The sequence below is a fragment of the Triticum urartu genome, chromosome 6A (assembly GCF_056163025.1).
Source record: "Triticum urartu cultivar PI428250 chromosome 6A, HENAU_Tu73, whole genome shotgun sequence".
In the NCBI taxonomy this organism is placed as follows: domain Eukaryota; kingdom Viridiplantae; phylum Streptophyta; class Magnoliopsida; order Poales; family Poaceae; genus Triticum; species Triticum urartu.
In genome coordinates this window covers 159,210,947-159,232,541 of record NC_141878.1, presented here as the reverse complement: position 1 = coordinate 159,232,541, position 21,595 = coordinate 159,210,947, and positions in this window count along the sequence as shown.

Sequence of the window (21,595 nt, the reverse complement as noted above, 5' to 3'; positions counted from 1 at the left end):
GGAGGGCTGGATGAACAGTAGACGGTGGAGGGGTGCCCATGGAGGGGTGGTTGAACATGACCCCGTGGTGTGGAGGGTTGGATGAACAATAGACGGTGGAGGGGTGCCCGTGGAGGGGTGGTTGAACAGTAGCCGGTGGAGTAGCGCGCGGTGGAGGCTGGATGAACAGGAGCCCGTGGAGGCTGGAGGAGGTCGACGGTAGCCTGTGGAGGCTGGAGGAGGTCGATGGTGGAGATGAACAATATCCCGTGGAGTCCGGTTTTGTGGTACGCCACACCCCTCCCGATGGACAGGACCCCCATTTCGACCGTAGCGCTCCAACACAAGTCCGCTTCCTCCATTTTGTGGTACGCCACACCCCTCCCGATCAACAGGACCCCCGTTTCGACCGTAGGAGGTCCGTTTCGTCCGTTTTGCGGTATGCCACACCCCTCCCGATCAACAGGACCCCTGTTTCGATCGTAGGAGGTCCGTTTCTTCCGCTGTGCGGTACGCCAGGCCTCGTTTCCATCACCTGTTCCGTCCAAGCCCTCCCGATGAACACGACCACGCATTCTGTTCCGACCCAGCCGGTTGGCTCCCAAGCGTTTCGTTGCCTCCCGATGAACACGACGCATTCCGTTGCCTCCCCATGAACACGACGCATTCCGTTGCCTCCCAATGAACACGACAACGACGTTGTTTCTCCGTTCCGACCCAACCATGTACACGAGCCCTGACCGCACGTATGCGCGAGTAGGCGTTCGAGACCCCGCCTGTATGTACACATACATGGCCTTATTTTCTTTCTTGCACCCTGGCCACTGTACTACATGTACATGCTACGTGCGCGCCTCTACTACGACACGTACGCGCCTCTACTACGACACATGCGCGCCTCTACATCCACCAGTATATATGTACGTACACGTTCGCGACCAGAATGACAACGCTACGTATGCTTCGACCAGGTGGGTCCCGACTGTCAGGCACTTCCTTGCCTGTGAAGATGTAGTTGGTGGGTCCCGGCAGTCAGGGGGGCGAATCGTTTTTTTTTGCCTGGACGCACTTCCTTGCGTGCGAAGATGTAGCTGGTGGGTCCCAGCAGTCAGGGGGGTGAATCGTTTTTTTGCACGGACGCACTTCCTTGCATGTGAAGATGTAGCTGGTGGGTCCCAGCAGCCAGGGGGAAACATTTTTTTGAGAAATATGGTGGCCCGTCCGGTGGGTCCCCGTTGTCAGGTGGAGGAATCATTATTTTGCGCGTAATAAGGAGGCACTTCCTTGCTGCGGCCATGGACCCAGCTGTCAGCCTCTCCACGTACAGTCCACGTCTGATGGAAGTCGTTCCTTGACCGCGTTGACCACGCCGCGCCGAGAGCACCACGGCGGTGGACGACAGCGAGGACTAGGAAGGGGACGGCTCGGAGCCGGGGAAGATGCAGCAATGGATGCCCACGCGAAGAGCAGTACGAGGGTTCACTGGTTCGGCTGCGGTGTGAGGCTGCTGTTACCGCAGAATAACAAGGGGTGTGGGTGAGTAGAGGGATGGCCTGGCCAGCGGTGGGAGTAGTAGGGGGCGGTGAGGCCTCCGCGGCATCACAGCCGGCCACGGGAGGCAGGAGCACGCGGCACGACCGATGCTGGTTTGGGCGGCTGGAGCAAGAAGACCAGAGGTTGAAGAAGCACTATGGCCGTTGGATGAACATCATACGGTAACAGGAGCTAGAATCGTTCATATTGACTAAGTTGACAAAGCCCTCTGTCCCCGTCAACTTGGTAGGCCCACAAGTCAGCCTCCCACTATGCTGGGTTCCAGCTGGCAGGGGGAATATTCATTTTTTTGTGCGTAATAAGGAGGCACTTCCTTGCATGCGAAGATAGCTGGTGGGTCCGACATGTCAGCGGGGGCACGTTATTTTCGTGAAATACATAGGCCCTTCTAGTGGGCCCCAGATGTCAGGTGGAGGAATCATTATTTTGCGTGTAATAAGGAGGCATTTCCTTGTGTGCGGGCGTGGGCCCAGCTGTCAGCCTCTCCACGCACAGTCTACTTCCGATGGTGTCGTTCATTGACCACGTTGACCACGCCGCGCCGAGCGCATCCAAGGTGGTGGACGACGGCGAGGCCCCGGACAGCAACGAGCCAGAGATGGGAAGACGCGGGAGTAGAGTCGCAGACGGAGAGGTGTACGAGGGTTAACTGGTTCTAGTGCGGTGTGGTTCGGCAGTCGGTGGAGAAGAACAGGAGGTGTTGAGGGATGGAGGGATGGCCTGGCCAACGGTGGAGTAGCGCTTCATAGCGAAGCGTGCTAAGCAGAGCTGCTAGCAGCAGGAGGCGGGAGGTGGTCCCGGCGGCGCTGGAGGAAGAAGACGAGAGATTGAAGATGGATGCCGGTCGTTGGATGTAAATCCAACGGCTAACATGTCAGAATCATTTGTTGACTACATTGACAACGACTTGCGTTGGCTTCGACCTATTGGCCCACATTTCAGCCTCCAAAAATGTGGCACGTATTCAACCCATTTTTTCAGAATTTACAGTCTTTTTTTGCGCGGTAGAATTTACAGTCAATTTGATCTTTTTTTGAATTACAACCATTAGCCGGGTTGGGTGAACAAATAATGTAGCGTCCATGCGGCCCATTTATTTTATTACCTAAAAAATTACAGGCCATTTGCACTTTCTCGAAATACACGATTTTGCTGGGCTGATTCTAATTATAATGTTGGGTTGGGCCAGCAATGTTATCAAAAAATAAAAAGGGGCTGAACATTTTGTTATAAATATATTTAAATAATAAGTGATATTATTACATTTGTCCTTAAATCTTACCAAGCTTTTGTACACAATCACTAGGATTTTCGTGCCAAAACAATCCAGGATTTTATTTGTTAAGAAATTATTTTTATAAGTTAATAAGATGTGGGATATTTTTTTTTACATATGTAAGTATCTGTTAAATATATGATGACAATAAAAATAATATATAATAACATATAAAATAATTTAAATATATATAATATAGTTAGAAGGGAAACATAAGTTTGACCTAGCGTTCCTATTCTTATATAGAAAAATAGAACAGACCTTTGCGTTTTCTTCAAAAAAAACATAAATTGGGCTGCCAAAAATAAAACCTCGGATGGGAGGTCCATAGGCCAGTCGATACATGACGACCCTAAGAAAATACAAACAAGCCTATGGATACAAACATGCCTATGGACCTCCCATCCGAGGTCGTGGGTTGCGCATGTTAAAAATGAAAGCCTAGACGGGGCAGCCCAAAACCACGTCCAACACTTGCCAAAACTTCGTCCCTCGTTTTCTCTGTGTTTCGCACACTCGACATTGTGTAAGCATTTTGACCATGCATCCTATGAAGATGTGTTATGCATGAATGTTGATCAGCATGATGTTAACTGGCTGGTAGTTCCATTTTCGACCATGAATAAAACTTCCAACATGATGTTAACCCTGTTTGAAAAGGCCATGTTAATATAAATGCTCTGCCTATGAAAGTTGTAGTTTCTTATCTGAAACTGAACTTGCAGTTTCTTATCTGAAACTGAAACTTGCAGTTTCTTCTCTGAGAATCACATTGTCTGCACTTTTATACTCCTATGAAACTACATTTTTTAAGTGCTAAAAATATATCTCTAGAATTCATAAAATACTTCATATGCTCAATACTGAAAATCTGAAATTCAAAAGGCATTCATATCTGAAAGTACTCTCAAAATACACAACACAAAACACAATTCACAACCTGCAAATACTGACAACCCTAAGCTCCTGCTGACAATTCACAACCTGCCCGACTATTGGGCTGGGGGGGCCCTCCTATTCCTTGGCGATAGACAGCCGCCCCATGAGACGATGTGAACAGCGAGGGAGACGATGGCGGGGAAGCATCGTCGGGCCAACTGCTTTTCTCCTCTTGCAGTTGGGTTCGGTCGACGAAGACTCCACCGGCTCGCTCTGGCATGACACCCTCACAAACGACACCTTGTAGATGCTCGATCCTTCAATCTCTGGTGGATGCTCCATCTGGGATCGATACTCCCACCACCGCTCCCTCATGATCGGATTCGGTGAATCTGTTTGCTCCATGGCCCAGAGGAGCAGCTCTATGTACTCCCACGCTACTCCCTCCAGGAGTATCGCCACCTTTTCCCTTTGTTGCAGACATTTGGCCATGGATGTCGTCGTCGCTGCTAGTTGGTCCTTGTTGTCAAACCAAGACTATATCTCCAACATCCTAGCTAGCTTCACAGGGTCGCCATCTGTGATCCTCACGTATCGGTTGTACTCCTCCATCGATCTACTTCTCCACAGCACCTTCACTCCCCGACAGTGGTTTTTGAATGGAAGAGGAGAGGAGCAGCGTTGGTTTTGGATTAGAACGGGAGAGGAGCGACGCTGGTTTTGGACTAGAATAGGAGAGGAGGGGCGGTGGTTTTGAAATGGAAGAGGAGAGGAGCGGCGCTGCATTTAGATTGGAACAGGAGAGGAGTGGCGGTGGTTTAAGAGGAGAAGAGCGAAAGAGCGGCGCTGGTCTTGGAAGTTTTTTGTTGTTGTTTTGCGTATTTTGGGTCAAAGTCACATACTGTATTTGACAAGCAAAATGTGAATGTATGTCACCAAAAATTGTATCATTTGGTCCGTATCTGAATGTACTTTCAAATTATGTTATTTTTGCAAGGTATAACATATATTTTATGGGCGAAAATCATTGTCAATTATGTCCCAGAATAAAAGGGAGACTAGTTAATGTGGGGTCGCTTTCTTAATTGAAGGGTAAATTGATTTTGATTTTGATCCAGTCACAGCGCGCCGGCCCTCTCGTCCAATCCTAAATCGCTGCCGCATGCTCCTCTCCCTCTTCTCCATTGCAAAACCACCTCCTCTCCTCTCCATCATCTCCATTCCAAAACCACCGTCTCGCCTCTCCCTCTTCTGATCTTCTCCATTGCAAAACCACCTCCTCTCCTCTCCATCATCTCCATTCCAAAACCACCGTCTCGCCTCTCCCTCTTATGATCTTCTCCATTGCAAAACCACCTCCTCATGCACGTGGCCCGAAGGCGCAGTTGTCGTCATTTTGATCTGAAGCGCCGGATTATAACATATAACACGAAAAAATGCCACATGACAAGAAATCATAACCTCACTGCCCAAAGGAGACAACATGAATCCCGACGGACAAACTAGACGAGGAACAAAGCTCAAATTAAATATAAACTTGTAGAAAAGGGGTATATCAATAGATGTCCTAATTAACATAGCCGGCTTGACCTAGATGGCACCCGAGTAGTCACTGTTCGTGCATGTGCCCCCAATGACTAGCCCAACTCAGTTGTCGCTGTTTAACCCTCGCAGTGATCCGAAGCACATGACACCTAATTTTGCGAGATGACAAGAAACCTTTTTTTAGATTTCTCAACGCAACTACAGCCATGTACAACACAGCCTGCACGATATGTAGACGATAGCCAATCGAGGCTTGTCTGCTGGAGTCTGGTCACATGCATGGACGAACTGATCTTCCGTGTCTTGCAGGGATCGTCCAGGCACCAACGTAGTACAACACTTCTCTAGTACTATCGCTCGTCTCCCTCTTCTATTAAGTCACCCGACTTGCGGGACCGGGGAGTGTGCCTATGGTCGGTTCTCAATTGTCGTCCCACATGTGTGTGCAAACGCAATATGACGCGCGTTTGATACGTCTCCAACGTATCTATAATTTTTGATTGCTCCATGCTATATTATCTACTGTTTTTGATGTTTATGGGCTTTATTATACACTTTTATATCATTTTTTGGGACTAACCTATTAACCCAGAGCCCAGTGCCAGATTCTATTTTTACCTTGTTTTAGGGTTTTGAAAAAAGGAAAACCAAACGGAGTCCAATTGACCTGAAACTTCACGGAACCCATTTTTGGAAGGAAAGAAGCCCAGAAGACTTGAAGTGCATGTAAGGGAAGCTTCAAGGAGGCCACGAGGTAGGGGGGGCGCCCACCCCCTGGGTGCTCCATCCACCCTCGTGGCCCCCTGACGTATTTCTTCCACCTATATATCTCCATATACCCTAAAAACATCTGAGAGCACAATAGATCAGGAGTTCTGCCGCTAGAAGCCTCCGTAGCCACCGAAAGCTAATCTAGACCCGTTCTGGCACCCTGCCGAAGGGGGCAATCCCTCTCCGGTGTCCATCTTCATCATCCCGGTGCTCTCCATGACGAGGAGGGAGTAGTTCTCCCTCGGGGCTAAGGGTATGTACCAGTAGCTATGTGTTTGATCTCTCTCTCTCTCTTGTTCTTGATTTGGCACGATCTTGATGTATCGTGAGATTTGCTATTATAGTTGGATCTTATGTTTCTCCTCCCCCTCTACTCTCTTGTAATGGATTGAGTTTCCCCTTTGAAGTAATCTTATCGGATTGAGTCTTTAAAGATTTGAGAACACTTGATGTATGTCTTGCCGTGCGTATCTGTGGTGACAATGGGATACCAGGTGATTCACTTGATGTATGTTTTGGTGATCAACTTGCGGGTTCTGCCCATGAACCTATGCATAGGGGTTGGCACATGTTTTCGTCGTGATTCTCCGGTAGAAACTTTGGGGCACTCTTTGAGGTTCTATGTGTTGGTTGAATAGATGAATCTGAGATTGTGTGACGCATATCCTATAATCATACCCACGGATACTTGAGGTGACATTATAGTATCTAGGTGACATTAGGGTTTTGGTTGATTTGTGTCTTAAGGTGTTATTCTAGTACGAACTCTAGGGCTGTTTGTGACACTTATAGGAATAGCCCAACGGATTGATTGGAAAGAATAACTTTGAGGTGGTTTCGTACCCTACCATAATCTCTTCGTTTGTTCTCCTCTATTAGTGACTTTGGAGTGACTCTTTGTTGCATGTTGAGGGATAGTTATGTGATCCAATTATGTTAGTATTGTTGAGGGAACTTGCACTAGTGAAAGTATGAACCCTAGGCCTTATTTCCTATCATTGCAATACCGTTTACGCTCACTTTTATCATTAGTTACCTTGCTGTTTTTATATTTTCAGATTACAAAAACCATTATCTACTATCCATATACCACTTGTATCACCATCTCTTCGCCGAACTAGTGCACCTATACAATTTACCATTGTATTGGGTGTGTTGGGGACACAAGAGACTCTTTGTTATTTGGTTGCAGGGTTGCTTGAGAGAGACCATCTTCATCCTACGCCTCCTACGAATTGATAAACCTTAGGTCATCCACTTGAGGGAAATTTGCTACTGTCCTACAAACCTCTGCACTTGGAGGCCCAACAACGTCTACAAGAAGGAGGTTTTGTAGTAGACATCAAGCTCTTTTCTGGCGCCATTGCCGGGGAGGTTAGCGCTTGAAGGTATATCTTTAGATATTGCAATCGAGTCTTTTATTTTCTTGTTTTATCACTAGCTTAGTTTATAAAAGAAAACTATAAAAAATGGAATTGATTTTGTCTCATACGCTTCACCTTTTGAATATCTTTCGTGAGTATGATGGAAAGGATAATTGTGCTCAAGTGTTAGAAGAAGAAATTTATAAAATGTTTGGCACTAAATATTTGAATGATGAGAATGATTGCAATGTTGTTAGTATGAATTCCTTGAATATCTATGATGCTAATGATATGCAAAGCCACAAGCTTCGGGAAGCTATGTTTGATGAAGATGATATTTTTTGTCCCCCAAGCTTTGATGAGCAAATTTATTATGATGAAAGCATGCCTCCTATCTATGATGATTATTGTGATGACACATATGCTTTAAAGAATAATGATAACCATGAAACTTGTCATCCTGATCTTAATTTTCAATCACATGATAGTTATTTTGTTGAGTTTGCTCCCACTATTATTCATGAGAAGAATTTTGCTTGTGTGGAGAGTAGTAAAATTTCTATGCTTGTAGATCATGAAAAGAATGTTTTAGGTGCTGGTTATATTGTTGAATTCATTCATGATGCTACTGAAAATTATTATGAGGGAGGAACATATGCTTGTAGGAGTTGCAATAACATCAAGTTTCCTCTCTATGTGCTTAAAGTTTTGAAGTTATGCTTGCTTTACCTTCCTATGAAAGTTGATTCTTGTTCCCACAAGTTGTTTGATCACAAAATCCCTATGCATAGTAAGTGGGTCAGACTTAAATGTGCTAGTCGTATTCTTCAAGATGCTCTCTTTATGTTACAATTCTTATCCATTATGTGAGCATCATTGAAATCATCATGCCTAGCTAGGGGCGTTAAACGATAGCGCTTGTTGGGAGGCAACCCAATTTTATTTTAGTTCCTTGATTTTAGTTCCTGTTTAGTAATAAATAACTCATCTAGCCTCTGTTTATATGTGGTTTTATGCTTTTAATTAGTGTTTGTGCCATGTAGAACCTTTGGGAAGACTTGGGGAAAGTCTTGTTGATCTTGCTGTAAAAAACAGAAACTTCAGCGCTCACGAGAATTGCTGCAATTTTTTATTGGAGAGTGATATTTAGTTAATTATTTTTTCAGATGATTAATATATAAATTCCTCAGGTCCAGAAATTTATTTGAGAATTTTATGAGTTCCATAAATATACGTTTGATCCAGATTACTACAGACTGTTCTGTTTTTGACAGATTCTGTTTTTCAGGTGTTGTTTACTTATTTTGATGAATCTATGGCTAGTAAAATAGTTTATAAACCATAGAGAAGTTGGAATACAGTAGGTTTAACACCAATATAAATAAATAATGAGTTCATTACAGTACCTTGAAGTAGTGATTTATTTTCTTATACTAACGGAGCCTACGAGTTTTCTGTTAAGTTTTGTGTTGTGAAGTTTTCAAGTTTTGGGTAAGGATTCGATGGACTATGGAATAAGGAGTGGCAAGAACCTAAGCTTGGGGATGCCCAAGGAACCCCAAGGTAACATTAAAGGATAGCCAAGAGCCTAAGCTTGGGGATGCCCCGGAAGGCATCCCCTCTTTCGTCTTCGTTCATCGGTAACTTTACTTGGAGCTATATTTTTATTCACCACATGATATGTGTTTTGCTTGGAGCGTCAATTTATTTGGTTAGGATTTGCTTCCTGTTATTTAGAACAATGTTTTGCATCTTTTATTTCAATAAAAGTGGCATTGATAGTCTTTACTATGCCTATTTTAGAAGTCCACATGTTGCCGTTTGAAAACAGAAAGTTTACCGTTGTTGCAATAATTCCCTAGAAAAGTCAGAATGTGATAAAATGTTGAAAACTTTTGCATATTAAGCTCTGATAAATTTACTAGTGCGAATTTTCTTTCATAATTTTTGGAGCTAGGGAAGTATGGATGTTGCTGCATTCTTTACAGACTGTCCTGTTTAGGCAGATTTCTGTTATGTTTGCATTGTTTACATATGTTTGCCTCTTTAATGATTCTATTTGAGGATAGGACTATTAAATATGAAGAGGCATTTAGTATGCAATGTTGAAGTGATTTTCTATAGTAGAGTATGATAAGGTTTTTGCAATGTGTTATACTAACTTATCTCACGAGTCCTTGTCAAGTTTTGTGTGGATGAAGCTTTTGAGATTTAGGGAGACCGTGATATGAGAGGAATTAAGGAGACACAAAAGCTCAAGCTTGGGGATGCCCAAGGCATCCCAAGATAATATTTCAAAAAGTCTCAAGCTCTAAGCTTGGGGATGCCCCGGTTGGCATCCCACCTTTCTTCTTCAACAACTATCGGTTAGTATCGGTTGATCCTAAGTTTTTGCTTCTTCACATAATGTTTGCTATTCTTAAATTTTATTTTATTTAGTTTTGCTTGCTGTTTGAATAAAATACCAAGATCTGAAATTCTTAAATGTTAGAGAGTCTTCACATAGTTGCATAATTATTCAACTACTCATTGATCTTCACTTATATCTTTCAGAGTAGTTTGTCATTTGATCTAGTGCTTCACTTATATCTTTTAGAGCATGGTGGTAGTTTTATTTTGAAGAAATAGATGAACTCTCATGCTTCACTTAGATTATTTTTAGAGTCTTAAATAGCATGGTAATTTTCTTAAAATCCTAATATGCTAGGTATTTAAGATTAGTAAAATTTTCTTATGAGTGTTTTGAATACTAAGAGAAGTTTGATGCTTGATAATTGTTTTGAGATATGGAGGTAATAATATCAAAGTCGTGCTAGTTGAGTAGTTCTGAAATTGAGAAATACTTGTGTTGAGGTTTGCAAGTCCCGTAGCATGCACATATGGTAAACGTTGTGTAACAAATTTGAAACATGAGGTGTTATTTGATTCTCTTCCTTATGAGTGGCGGTCAAGGACGAGCGATGATCTTTTCCTACCAATCTATCCCCCTAGGAGCATGCGCGTAGTACCGAGGTTTTTGATGACTTGTAGATTTTTCCAATAAGTATGTGAGTTCTTTATGACTAATGTTGAGTCCATGGATTATACGCACTCTCACCCTTCCATCCTTGCTAGCCTCTTCGGTACCGTGCATTGCCCTTTCTCACATTGAGAGTTGGTGCAAACTTCGCCGGTGCATCCAAACCCCGTGATATGATACGCTCTTTCACACATAAACCTCCTTATATCTTCCTCAAAATTGCCACCATACCTACCTATTATGGCATTTCCATAGCCATTCCGAGATATATTACCATGCAACTTTCCACCATTCCGTTTATCATGACACATTCATCATTGTCATATTGCTTAGCATGATCATGTAGTTGACATAGTATTTGTGGCAAAGCCACCATTCATAATTCTTTCATACATGTCGCTCTTGGTTCATTGCATATCCCGGTACGCCGCCGGAGGCATTCATATAGAGTCATACTTTGTTCTAGTATCGAGTTGTATCATTGAGTTGCAAATAAATAGAAGTGTGATGATCATCATTTTCTAGAGCATTGTCCCAAGTGAGGAATAAAAAAAAGGGAGAAATGCCATAAAAAAGAGAAGGCCCAAAAAAAGGAAAAAAGAGAAAGGCCAAAAAAAAGAGAAGGCCCAAAAAAATGAAAAAATGAAAATGAGAGAAAAAGAGAGAATGGACAATGCTACTATCCTTTGCCACACTTGTACTTCAAAGTAGCACCATAATCTTCATGATAGAGAGTCTCTTGTTTTGTCACTTTCATATACTAGTGGGAATTTTTCATTATAGAACTTGGCTTGTATATTCCAACAATGGGCCTCCTCAAGTGCCCTAGGTCTTAGTGAGCAAGCAAGTTGGATGCACACCCACTTAGTTTCTTTTGTTGAGCTTTCATACATTTATAGCTCTACTGCATCCGTTGCATGGCAATCCCTACTCCTTGCATTAACATCAATCGATGGGCATCTCCATAGCCTATTGATTAACCTCATTGACGTGAGACTTTCTCCTTTTTGTCTTCTCCACATAACCTCCTCATTATATTCTATTCCACCCATAGTGCTATGTCCATGGCTCGCGCTCATATATTGCGTGAAAGTTTATAGGTTTGAGATTACTAAAGTATGAAACAATTGCTTGGCTTGTCATCAGGGTTGTGCATGATGAGAGCATTCTTGTGTGACGAAAATGAAACATGACTAAACCATATGATTTTGTAGGGATGAACTTTCTTTGTCCATGTTATTTTGAGAAGACATAATTGCTTAGTTAGTATGCTTGAAGTATTATCATTTTTATGTCAATATGAACTTTTGTCTTGAATCTTTTGGGTCTGAATATTCATGCCATAGTTAAGAAGAATTACATTGAAATTATGCCCAGTAGCATTCCACATCAAAAATTCTGTTTTTATCATTTACCTACTCGAGGACGAGCATGAATTAAGCTTGGGGATGCTGATACATCTCCAACGTATCTATAATTTTTCATTGCTCCATGCTATATTATCTACTGTTTTTGATATTTATGGGCTTTATTATACACTTTTATATCATTTTTTGGGACTAACCTATTAACCCAGAGCCCAGTGCCAGTTTTTGTTTTTACCTTATTTTAGGGTTTCGAAGAAAAGGAAAACCAAACAGAGTCCAATTGACCTGAAATTTCACGGAACCCATTTTTGGAAGGAAAGAAGCCCAGAAGACTTGAAGTGCATGTAAGGGAAGCTTCGAGGAGGCCACGAGGTAGGGGGCGCACCCACCCCCCTAGGCGCGCCCTCCAACCTCGTGGGCCGCTCGTGCGCCCCCCCTGACGTACTTCTTCCGCCTATATATCTCCATATACCCTAAAAACATCTGAGAGCATAATAGATCAGGAGTTCCGCCGCCAGAAGCCTCCGTAGCCACCGAAAGCCAATCTAGACCCGTTCCGGCACCCTGCCGGAGGGGGCAATCCCTCTCCGGTGGCCATCTTCATCATCCCGGTGGTCTCCATGATGAGGAGGGAGTAGTTCTCCCTCGGGGCTGAGGGTATGTACCAGTAGCTATGTGTTTGATCTCTCTCTCTCGTGTTCTTGATTTGGCACGATCTTGATGTATCGCGAGCTTTGCTATTATAGTTGGATCTTATCTTTCTCCTCCCCCTCTACTCTCTTGTAATGGATTGAGTTTCCCCTTTGAAGCAATCTTATCGGATTGAATCTTTAAAGATTTGAGAACACTTGATGTATGTCTTGTCGTGCGTATCTGTGGTGACAGTGGGATACCATGTGATTCACTTGATGTATGTTTTGGTGATCAACTTGCGGGTTCCGCCCATGAACCTATGCAGAGGGGTTGGCACACGTTTTCGTTGTGATTCTCCGGTAGAAACTTTGGGGCACTCTTTGAGGTGGTTTCGTACCCTACCATAATCTCTTCGTTTGTTCTCCTCTATTAGTGACTTTGGAGTGACTCTTTGTTGCATGTTGAGGGATAGTTATGTGATCCAATTATGTTAGTATTGTTGAGGGAACTTGGACTAGTGAAAGTATGAACCCTAGGCCTTATTTCCTATCATTGCAAAACCATTTATGCTCACTTTTATCATTAGTTACCTTCTTGTTTTTATATTTTCAGATTACAAAAACCATTATCTACTATACATATACCACTTGTATCACCATCTCTTCGCCGAACTAGTGCACCTATACAATTTACCATTGTATTGGGTGTGTTGGGGACACAAGAGACTCTTTGTTATTTGGTTGCAGGGTTGCTTGAGAGAGACCATCTTCATCCTACGCCTCCTACGGATTGATAAACCTTAGGTCATCCACTTGAGGGAAATTTGCTACTGTCCTACAAACCTCTACACTTGGAGGCCCAACAACGTCTACAAGAAGAAGGTTGTGTAGTAGACATCAGCGTTCCATTTGGAGAGCAGCGTGCCAGACCGACCGACCGTCTGGGTGCGACGCGAACGCGACGGGCGTGTTGTATACTCCGTACATGTGTATACTGTATACTATTTAAAAGTCGAGGGCGGGGCTTTTCTGGCGTAGTAGGCGGCGGGGCAGTTCCACCTAGTCGGTTCGACAGAGACGCGAGAAGACGAGGGAGTAGGCTGCTGCAAACGTAGGGCTGTGTGATTTGACAGCGAGTTACTACTGGACAGGTGGGGCCCCGTGACTTGACTTGCCATTATCATTTTAGCTACGGCGCTACGACCGGCGTGAGTCTCCCGATTCCTGACCACCTCCATTACGAAGAAAGAGATAGAGAGGAGTAAAAAAATACACTTATAGCCAACCTTATAGCCAACCTTGTTGTAGTATGTAACACCCACGATGCGGCTATATCTCCCACGTGTCGGAGCACGACTTAGAGGCATAACCGCATTGTAGGCATGTCGCAAGAGGGGTAATCTTTACACATCCCATGTATTGAATAAGAAAGGGATAAAGAGTTGGCTTAGAATCGCCACTTCACACAATACATAAATATAACATTACATCATCCAGAATACAATCAAGGTCCGACTACGGAACCAAAATAAAGACAACCCCTAATGTAATAGATCCCCGATCGCCCCGACTGGGATCCACTACTGATCAACTGGAAACGAAACAACTCAACGAACATGATCTTCATCGAGCTCCCACTAGAGCTGGGTTGCGTCACCTGCACTGGTATCATTGGCACCTGCAAACTGTTTGGAAGTATCTGTGAGTCATGAAGACTCAGCAATCTCACACCCGTGAGATCAAGAATATTTAAGCTTATGGGTAGGAAAGGGGTAATGAGGTGGATCTGCAGCAAGCACTAGCATATATGGTGTCTAACATACGCAAATAAGAGCGAGAAGAGAAGCAAAGCAACAGTCGTGAACTAGAAGTGATCAAGAAGTGATCCTGAAACTACTTACGTTCAAGCATAACACAAGAACAGTGTTCACTTCCCGGACTCCGCCGAGAAGAGACCATCACGGCTACACACGCGGTTGATGCATTTTAATTAAGTTAAATTTCAAGTTCTCTACAACCAGACATTAACAAATTCCCATCTGCCCATAACAACGGGCACGACTTTCGAAAGTTCAAAACCCTGCAGGGGTGTCCCAACTTAGCCCATCACAAGCTCTCACGGTCAACGAAGGATATTCCTTCTCCCAGGAGGACCCGATCAGACTCGGAATCCCGATTACAAGACATTTCGACAATGGTAAAACAAGACCAGCAAGACCGCCCGATGCGCCGACATCCCGATAGGAGCTGCACATATCTCGTTCTCAGGGCAACACCGGATGAACACTACGTACAACTAAAACCAACCCTCAAGTTTCCCCGAGATGGCGCTGCAAGTGGCTCTATTTCGGACCAACACTTAGACAAGCACTGGCCCGGGGGGGCTTAAAATAAAGATGACCCTCGAGAGAGCGACTCCCAAGGGAAAAGTAGGTGGTGGTGAGGCAAATGGTGAAACCAAGGTTGGGCCTTGCTAGAGGAGTTTTATTCAAAGCGAACTGTCAAGGGGTTCCCATAACACCCAACCGTGTAAGGAACGCAAAATCAAGGAACATAACACCGGTATGACGGAAACTAGGGCGGCAAGAGTGGAACAAAACACCAGGCATAAGGCCGAGCCTTCCACCCTTTACCAAGTATATAGATGCATTAATTAAATAAGAGATATTGTGATATCCCAACAATAACCATGTTCCAACATGGAACAAACTTCATCTTCACCTGCAACTAGCAACGCTATAAGAGGGGCTGAGCAAAGCGGTAACATAGCTAAACAACCGTTTGCTAGGACAAGGTGGGTTAAAGGCTTGACATGGCAATATGGGAGGCATGATATAGCAAGTGGTAGGTATCGTGGCATAGCAATACAGCGATCAAGTAGCAAGCAAAGATAGAGGTGATTTCGAGGGTATGGTCATCTTGCCTGAGATCCTGCAAGGAAAAAGAACGAGTCCATGAAGAAGACAAAAGGACGTAGTCGAACGGATCCTCACAACTCCGGAACGAAACCGAAGCTCACGAGATAGGCAACCCGGAAACAAGCAAACAACATAGTAAACAACCATAACATAAACATGGCATGATGCACAACCAAGTATGATGCATGTCCGGTTTAAAGAGGCATGGCATGGCAAAGTGCACAAATAATCCTACAAATTAAATGGAGCTCAATATGCAAATGCAACGGGTTGCATATTGACGGAACACCACTTCAATTATTTAGTTCGATCTCGTTTATGTACTCAACAATATTAAATGTTGGTTTGCATGGAAAGAGGTGAAGCATACATAAACTAACTATCTAGTCAAGTTTAAATGAGGCCGGAAATAACAAACAACAAGTCTGGAAACTCCTCATGTGCATATTTAGGTTTGGTACTGTTCTGCCCTAAACACAATTTTAGAGTTATTAAACATGCAAGAAAAGTGCACTATGTTAAACTAGGCATTTTTCTACCCCATTTACATATAAAGTTTATTAGATTTGGAGTTACGGTTAATTAGTTATGAATTAAAGCATTTTAACATGGCATAGGAGAAAATTTAACCAAACAACATTTTAAAAATTTTAAACATGGGTGAAAGTGACATATTATGAAACTACACAAAATTCTAAGCACTTTTCATATATTAAGTTTTTACATGTGATGCATGGTTGGTGAGTTATTAAATGCAAGAAGAATAGGGGCTTTTCTGCAAATCTGCAAATCCCTGGAAATTAGCTAAATTCGTAGAACCAAAAAAAACATCCACTAGGCCGAAACTTGCTGGGCCAATAGTGCAGTGGGTGCTGGGGGTGTGCTGCTCACCCATGGGCCTCTAGGGATGGGGCGCTGGAACTGGGCCGGGGAAGTAGGCCAGCTGGAGCGGGCCCGACGGGGGATGGAGCTGGGCCTCTCCAGATCGAGGCGAGGCGCTGGCGGATCGATCAGTTGTACGCGGCCGATGCGGAGGGTCAACACGGGACATGCCTGGTTCGTCCTCGACTCGTTTAGGCAGCAGGGACCGAGCAGGAGCTCGATGCAGACGACATCGGCGAAGAGCTCGCCGGATCCACCTGATCCGGGCGAGGCAGCGGCGGGCGACGCCGGAAACGGGCAGGACGACTGCGGCGACACCCCAATCCGGTGGCCATGGGGGAACCTTGAACATGGCAGGAGAGAGAGGTTAGAGGGAGGAGGAGAAAGAGACGGTCAGGGAAAAGGAGCAGGGCAGCGGGGTACTGGCCTGGTTGGCTTGTCCGACGACGGTGCTGGCCGGCGACGAGGTGAGGAGGAGGAGAAGGTTCGGCCAGCGCGGGGATGCCCCAGATCGAGTGGGAGAAGCTCGGGAGCTGCGTACGGGCAACGGTGGGGAGATCCGGGCCTGGGCGGGCCCCGGATGGGCTTCACGGGCCACGACGGCTGATGGTGGAGGAGGCGCCAAGTGGCGACGGGGGGGGGGGGGAGGGTGGCTGCGGAAATTGAGTGGGAGTAGGTGGCCGGCGGCTGAGAGGTTAGGGGAGGGTCTAAGGGTAGGTATAGACTAGGGTTTGATCTGATTTAGAAGGCGGTGGACTATATATAGGTAAAAACGATTGAGGTTGGACCCTCCGATCGAAATCAGGCAATCGAGAAAAATAGGCTAGGGAGTCCAAATAATAAAAGGGAGATGTTTGGGGATGACCCGGATCCAATGGTGATGACTGTCTGGGTCGGGTTCGGGTAAGTTTTGGACACGCGCGAGGGGTCGATGCACTGTGCAAAGAGGGGCGTAGGCTGGGCCTAGGCTGTGTAGGAGAGGTCTCAGCTGAGAAGAGAGAGACGGAAATGCAGCCCAGCAAGGTTTCCGGAGACTGAAAACGTCCGACAATTTGACCGACTATAATGTCGCTATAGATATCTGTTGGGGCGTCAAACGAACTTTGAATGCGATGAAACTTGGCAGGCGTCCTACCTACAACATAACAACACCGCATGCCAACTTTCAACCCTTTCCGAGAACTTTTCCCGACCACTTATAGAATACTATTTCGGACATGCCGCGGGCGCGTGCAAGTGTGACTGGGCTCAGAACGGACAACAGAAAGAACTGGGAGATCCGGACGGATGCAAGTTTTGAAAACATGATGATGCAATGCACATGATGACATGATAAAATGCAACACGCAAGCGAATGACATGGCAACGACGGCGAATAACTGGAAGACACCTGGCGCATCGGTCTCGGGGTGTCACATAGTATGAGTGACTAAGTGATGACTATGTATGACATACCAACATCAGATAGCCTAACGCACTGTGTTAAATCTCCAAGGGCGTGACCGCGCGAGCGATGCGACGGTCGTGGTAGGCGCGACCATGATACAGGCTGCTGGCAGCCCTTGGATCTGAGATCAAACGATCGCATGCTAAGTTGCTGAAAATTTGCAGAATAACCCTCCAGGATAGGATATTCACCCATAGGTCTAGAATCACGCCATGCAATCGTTCGATCGCAGATCCAAGGGCTCTCGGAAGCCCGTATCAGGGGAGAATGGAAAGCCACTACCCTGTTGTTCGCACGCTGGCAGTTCGCTCCTACTCGTCCCCGCACGTCCTTCAATACTATGGCGGTTCGCTCCTAGTCGTCCCGTCCATTCACATTACGGCAGTTCCACTAATCCTAACCCTCCTCCCAAATCCATGGCGTCCCAAATCTCCACGATCGGCGGTGAGACTAGGTTAGAACCATCACCGGCGATGAGTTCAATGTCATCTACACCCGTTCTTCTGCGACGGTGAAAGGATGCCTTTCTCGCTTCAGACGCATGTTCGAAAACTCAGATGATGAGTGGGTCGCTGGGCTAGATGTTGAGTACACCACAGTCCTAGGACCAGAGAAGGATCTAAAGGATGAAGAGAGGAAGAAGCCCGCCATGATCCAGGTTTGCGTACATAACGTTTGCTTGGTCTACCACATATGCCATGCCAACGTTGAGTGCCAGGATTTTAAGAACTTCCTCAAGGACAAAATAGTGAAATTCGTTACTGTAGACTTTAAGAATGACAGGGATGTCCTGCGTCGGATAGGTCTCGTTGTAGGCAACCCCTTCGACCTCTAGAAGAATCGGCTGGTGTCCTCTCGTCAACCTTCAATGCTGACCCTGGCAGGAGCCATGGTTCATCCTTTGTACGGTAAACTGGAGAAACCTCCATACACGTTTCATCGTCATGCATGGCAATGGAATGTACTAGATATAGACCACATCCACTATGCTGCAATGGATGGCTACCTTTGCTTCAATATCTACAAGGGTTGGATGAAGAGCAACAGCCAAGTGTGCGGTTCAAGCAAAGAAGTATCGGCCAAGAGGAAGAAGGACAACGACAAAGTCGAGGACGTGGACGAGGACTCCGAGTAAGGTGGCAGTGTCGTTGCTCATGGTGGTTCTAATGCAGTGTCTACCGGAATAGTTGCAAAGTTTAATTTCAGGTGTGCTTAATTTAATTTGAGGGGTGTGTTGTGCTGAGCCCCCAGTAGAACTATGTTATGTTTCTTCTCGTTACTTTAACTCTTCAGTACGTACATACTAGTATTTCTTACATTTCATCTTTCAGTTGGTATAGTACTACCACTCATTTCTTCACATTATATACGCACAATATATATGGACAACATCATATAGCCAGAAGTTTAGTTGTCAAAGAATTTCAGGGTGCTTAGTTTTGTCAAATAATTCCAGGATGCTTAGAGGGTGCTTGGATCCAAGGGACTTATTTTAGTCTGACTGCGGAGTCGTAACTGCTTCTTCATCGCCTCCACGACCTCCATCTCCTTGCGCGTCTCCTCCGCCAGCTTCTTCATTCTGTCCATGACGCGGGATTTCTCGACGCGAGCCTTCATCATCTGTTCCATGACCGCATTACGTACCTTGACAGCAGCCGGGTGCTTGATGCCGAGGTTCGCCAACTCCTCCTTCTGTTCCATGACGAGGGCCCACAGCATCTTCATCGAGGAACTACTATTCTCAGGCAGCTTCTTCCAGCCGGCATTCTTCTCCTTCAACAGGTCGATCTCGTGGGAGAGCTTCGCCTTTTTCTCCCGAAGTCGCAGGATTTCACCGGTCGCCTTCTTCTCCGAGGCAATGCTCTTCTTCAGCAGCATCACCAAGCCGGCGGTCAAGTCCCCCTGCTGATTGAGCTGAGCGGGCATGTCGTCGAGGCTCTCCTTCAGCAACTCCATCAAGCCTTGTGTAACACCCCGGATATGACTTACCCAATATGTAATCCAACTCTTGCCGTTTCCGGCCTTAAGTTATTTTATTTTCTCGGGTTCGGGTTTTTGTCTCCGTGTGTTGTTGTCGTTGTCTTGCATCTCATATCATGTCATCATGTGCATTGCATTTGCATACGTGTTCATCTCATGCATCCGAGCATTTTTTCCCGTTGTTCGTTTTGCATTCCGGCGCTTCGTTCTCCTCCGGTGGTCATTTCTACCTTTCTTTCGTGTGTGGGGATTAAACATTTCCGGATTGGACCGACACTTGCCAAGCGGCCTTGGTTTACTACCGGTAGACCGCCTGTCAAGTTTCGTACCATTTGGACTTCGTTTGATACTCCAACGGTTAACCGAGGGACCGAAAAGGCCTTGTGTGTGTTGCATCCCAACACCCCCCCAAGTTGGCCCAAAACCCACCAAAACCCTCTCCATCATCTAGAGCGTTCGATCACGATCGCGTGGCCGAAAACCGCACCTCATTTGGACTCTCCTAGCTCCTTCTATGCCTATATAAAGACCCCCCCCCCCCCGAAATTCCCCTTCTCCTTCCCCCAAAACCCTAGATCCATCCACCGCCGCCGCCGGACGTGTCCAGAGCGGACCGGACACGTCCGCCCGCCGCCGCCCGACCTATCGCGCGCCGCCACGTCAGCTCCCGCTGAGCCTCACTTCACCGGATCCGCCGCGGGCCCGCAGGCCCATCCGCGGCCCCCTCCGTGCGCCACTGGGCCGCGCCTCCCGCGTCTCGCCCCGCCGCCTAGAAGCTCTCGCCGCCACCACGGCTTCGCCCGCTCTCGCCGTCCGGCGCCACCGCGCCGCCGCGGCCGCCTTCGACGCCGGCGCCGCCGCACCCTCTCCGGCCATCCCCGCCTCCGCCGCCCTCCGTCGTTACCCGCGACGTCGCCGGCAAGTCCTTCTCTGGCGGCCTCCCTGTCTAGCTCCGGTGAACAGTGATCCTCCAACGAACCTCGTAAAGCGTGCGGATCTGGATCTGAGAATAGTTCGGGTTGACTTTTTGCCCGAAACCCTAATTATTTGCTCCTGTTCATCGCATCGTAAGTTTGCATCTGTAGCTCCGTTTTGGGCACATAGCATATCAAAATGCTCGTCTCAGAGAGCACATCATTTCATCTCATTGCATCATTTTCATTTGAGTTCATCTTGATGCCCGAAATGCTGTTAGAAGAATGCTATTTGAGATATTTGTCAGATCTGCTGCTCCAATTAAATATTTGTCATTTTTGCCATGATTATTGTGTGCATGATATGCCCATGAGCTCTACATGTGTTTTGTTATATGTTTTGCCTTCTATCCAGAGGTGCAACCCATGTATTTTTGTGATGTGTGTGGTGACTAGCACAAGCTTGCAAAGTGAGGCACTTGGTAATGCTGATTTCAGGGACTTAGCATTTCCACTAAGTCCTTGGCCTGTTTATCTCATATGGCCATATGTTCATGTTGTTTCCTAGTGATCCGTGCCTCTTTTGAGGATGATCAGTAAGGATGTTTTGTTAATCTTGTAGTGCTCTATCAATCCATGTCTTTGTTTGCAATTATGGAGCACCCTATCTTGAGTCAATCGAGCTCTACTTTTGCTATTTCGTGAATCTGGGCATATTATCTACTTGTTAGCGATTTTGCCGAGGATGTTGTAGTTGATCCGTGCATGCTATGTTATTGTATTTGCCATGTCTAGCTTGAATTTTGTGTATTCTTGATGGTTGTATGCTTAGATTGTCATGACTTGCTCTGTAGTGAGTGCATCGAGCTCGTAAACATGCCTACTTGACATCTGTTTCAGCATGCTCTAGTTTTCACTAAGTCTGTGATCTGATTATGTTTTTGCCATGTTCACATGCTTGCAAATGTATTTTTTGATCCCTTTTGGCTCAAGGTCACTAAGGGACTTTTGTTAAGCTCTTTGAGTAGCTCCATGCCATGCTTTACTTTGCCATGTTCAGGTCCTATA